General features: G+C 34.5%; 1 long non-coding RNA gene across 1 annotated transcript; it reads left to right on the top strand.

The window, feature by feature from the left end:
• The first annotated feature begins 723 nt into the window (after nucleotides 1-723).
• Nucleotides 724-4,103, top strand: LOC110912412. Its single transcript, XR_004881241.1, has 3 exons — nucleotides 724-1,093; nucleotides 2,976-3,805; nucleotides 3,933-4,103. It is a non-coding gene; the product is annotated as an uncharacterized LOC110912412 (long non-coding RNA).
• The last annotated feature ends 235 nt before the right edge of the window (nucleotides 4,104-4,338 follow it).

Raw genomic sequence — 4,338 nt, 5'->3', positions numbered from 1 at the left:
CAGTTACTCCTAACTCATGTCAAATGGTTCCTCAAACTCAGATGTCAAACGGAGGTCGTCAAAGTAATAGGATCACAAAAATCCAAGGACTATGGTATACTATCAACGCATCATAAGGTAAGCAAGCAATCCATGCCATCATGCTATAGTGACGAGTGTGTGTTCGTATGTTTCGTCATAAACAAATATGTACTAGTCACGTAATGTATGCAACAAGTAAGAAAGACGAACCTTGCAATCTGGAGCTGAGTGTCATGGTCGTATCCTTGTTTTTAGAACTGTTCGGTTATAGTCTGGTTTTATAAAAACGTTTTCCCCTTTTTAAAACCAAATTCACTATAACCAATGGCTCTGATACCAATCTGTCACACCCCCAAAATCCACAAGCGGAGTATCACCGCAGGAGGCGTGACTGACCAGGATCTAGCCACCAATCACAATTAACTCGTAATTATAAATAAATAAAACTTTCATTTATTATTGATAGAAGTGTTACAAAACATTATTTAACATTCAGCGGAAGCATAATACATTAATTAAGAATTTCATAAACCAAGTGTGTGAAAGCCATTAGATTCCTCTCGCGTTTCCATGTATCTCGACCCATGACCACTCCAGCATCCCAGACAGAAATTTCCAACAATATGCACCTAAAGGCCTGCAAGGCATGTAACAACGAGTCAACAACAAAGTTGAGCGAGTTCACAATTGGTTGTTTTGTAACACCCCAAAACTCGAATTATTAAATTCGTTAGTAGGTTACCTTGGGTAATTAGATGAAGTACAACAACTAAGTTATTAAACTTAGTTAAATGTCTAATAAATAAGTAAAGGAATGAAGTTTGTGGCAACTATGATGATGTGTTAGAGTTGAGGGACCTAGATTGCCATAATGTAAACTAAAATATAATAAAAAAAAAAAGAAAAAATAAAACCACAACACACACTGTGCGTGTGTGTGGTCGATCGCACAAGGCAGAGGGAAAGGGGTAAACCCTAATTCTCAAGAAATCTCCAAATTGAAAAGGGAATTGAAGGATTTTAGGATGCATGTATCAAGATTATCGATCTCCTAAGTGTTCTTCACTATCAAGTAAGTTAAATTATGTGTTTTAATGATAGTTGATGAAGTGGGTTTTAGTCAATCCGTGAAATCTTATGAAATTGAACATGTATATATGTTAGATTCACCATATAGAAATTGTCTTGTGCTTGAATTTGAATGTATTGAAGATTTGAGGAAAAACCCACTTGTTCAAGTAGCATGGTAATCTTGTAGTTGTATAAGTTAAGTAATTTTGATGAATGAATGATTATGTACTAATGTATCGTTAGCTAATCATGTTGTAGGAGGTATGAATCATGTTAAATTGGTCGAATGATTGAGTTTTTGTAGTTACTAATGGGTTATGCATAAAACTCATGTACATGATGCTTAAAATGTTGTACGCCCGCCAAGTGTTTGATAAAATGCCTACAAAGTTTGTGTAAAATAGTTAGTAAATTCGTCACTTTTGACAGCCTTAGATAGTCATCTTGTAAAGGCCGTATCTCATTCGTTATTAGGAGTTAGACAACGAGCCTTATATCGTTGAAAAGGTCGTTTCGCATATTACATTTCATATTTGGTCATAAGAGGCTGGTTATGAGATTAAGTGGGTCAAAACAGCATGAAAAGTTAGTAAATTCGTCACTTTTGACAGCCTTAGATAGTCATCTTGTAAAGGCCGTATCTCATTCGTTATTAGGAGTTAGACAACGAGCCTTATATCGTTGAAAAGGTCGTTTCGCATATTACATTTCATATTTGGTCATAAGAGGCTGGTTATGAGATTAAGTGGGTCAAAACAGCATGAAAAGTTAGTAAATTCGTCACTTTTGACAGCCTTAGATAGTCATCTTGTAAAGGCCGTATCTCATTCGTTATTAGGAGTTAGACAACGAGCCTTATATCGTTGAAAAGGTTGTTTCGCATATTACATTTCATATTTGGTCATAAGAGGCTGGTTATGAGATTAAGTAGGTCAAAACAGCATGAAAAGTTAGTAAATTCGTCACTTTTGACAGCCTTAGATAGTCATCTTGTAAAGGCCGTATCTCATTCGTTATTAGGAGTTAGACAACGAGCCTTATATCGTTGAAAAGGTTGTTTCGCATATTACATTTCATATTTGGTCATAAGAGGCTGGTTATGAGATTTAGTGGGTCAAAACAGCATGAAAAGTTAGTAAATTCGTTTTGACAGCAAGCTGTTTGGAAGCATTTCAGCTTCTGTGCTGATTTTGTAAAAATCATATAAAATCATAGGAATGTCCGATTGTTACGATCTTTATATGCTTAGAAAGATCTCTGAGTGTAGATCATTTCATATTTGAACATGAAGAACTAAATCAGAAGATAAATGGGTTAAAATGTGTCGTGAACAGCTGCTGCGCAGAAAGTGGCTGCACAAATTTTAGTATATATATTCAGTATAAATAGTTGTATTGTTATGCACACTTGTATGAATCATGAACTACTGATTTTAATAAATTATTAGTAAGTTATTTGATTGTTTTAAGTGCCTAAAACACTTACCAACTAGTTTATGCATATAATTGCACCAACGGGTCGAAACGGGTTGTTGATAGAAAATAGTAGAATGGATGTGTAAAAAAAAAAAACCAAGGTGTTAAGAAATGGTATGAAATGTTTAACATATGAAGCAAGTTGCCTAACTTAGAAAAGGTTATCATTCTAAGTATGGAATTTTGAAAGAATAACGAACATGATGTAAATACATAATTATGCATGCTAGAAGCTCATGTATGACTGTTGTGATGATGGAATGATAAATTGTTAGATTGATTAGCATTGTAGTATTATGATACATGTTGAACTCGATAAGCGATTGACACGTGAATAGAAGTGTGATTAGTGATGCGTATGATTATGTATACAAACTATTGAATGGATGTAATGGAATGAGATAATAGGAACGTGTCAAGGAGAGGTCAAGCATAGGAGGATAACGGGTCAAGATAAGGCAAGGTGACAAATACACTTAATGGAGTACTCGAGGTAAGTGAATTTCGATTCACTTTTTAGTAGGTTTAATAGATTTTAATACTTATGTTTACGAAACATCATGAAAGAACATGTAATAATCAGAAGTACAAAGCCAATAATGCCTCATTATTGAGGAAGGTTGTATTAAGCCGAAAGTAAATTGGTGGGTTTAAACGGGTCGAATTTTATGTGCATATGTTGCGTAATGTAATGAAATTCGTTATGGTTAAGACCTTGGGTAGGAAGTTTTAGTCATTATGTAAGGGGAACACTTCCCGGACCATTAGGAACAAGTTTTATATGATTCGGTTGTCGGTTAGTTAATGAACGGATTGTTTCATGTTAGTGTAGGAAATTTTATAAGTATATGTGTATAGGAACCCAAAGGGCACGTGGGTTGAATCATAGATTGTTTATACTATGTAAAGTTGTGAATGTGACATTCCGGCATAAACCTACATGTAAAAGAAGCTTGTGTATATATTCGTGATTAATTGATTGTGCGTAGGAAGGAACATTGGCATGTATGAAGGTACGCATGTATATGTAAGTGTGTATATATATATATATATATATATATATATGTATGATAATAAGTACGTAGGTGTGAATGAATGTTCAATGCTTAAGACATATGCATGAACGTTATCAAAGTGTTCGAGTATTTATGGTTACTAATGATGTGCGTTGAGTTGGAATGTAATGTAGGTATGGGATCGTTGGCTTCATGAAGAAATGGAGCTGGATTTGGATAAGAGTATTTAAGAAAGCGCTTGGACAATTCGACGACTACTTTATAGAATGCTCTACGAAATTCTATTATATAGTTTAATGTTGTATGGTATGTTAATGACTAATGGTTTGGTTGTACGTGGTGTCCACAGGTATCGCTTGGGTTTTCTCTACATTTATTGAAGTGAAGCGGACTTAGTTCGAGTTGAGAGCAAGGATTGTACGGGGTAGAATGGTCACATAGTGTAACTCATATAGATTTTGAAGTATTTGAACCTTCATGTGTTTGATATGTCTATTAAAGAACGAAATTTTTGGGCTCTTGTTTTCCGCTGCGTCGTATTTTAAGTTATTATACGTTAGTCTTACAGGGAATTGTTCTTATTACGAACGGGTCATGCCCGAATTTTGTTAAATAATAGTATGATAATATTACATTTTGGAATGTGTAATTTGGGCGTTACATGTTTAGTTTTACTAGTTTGTTTTGAAAACCATAAGTTGTTTCATAAACCACGAGTTAACCAGTATCTTTGTTTCCCAATCCATATCCATAAT

Source organism: Helianthus annuus, chromosome 15 (genome assembly GCF_002127325.2).
Source record: "Helianthus annuus cultivar XRQ/B chromosome 15, HanXRQr2.0-SUNRISE, whole genome shotgun sequence".
Lineage (NCBI taxonomy): Eukaryota > Viridiplantae > Streptophyta > Magnoliopsida > Asterales > Asteraceae > Helianthus > Helianthus annuus.
This window is presented reverse-complemented; position numbering and strand designations above follow the sequence as displayed.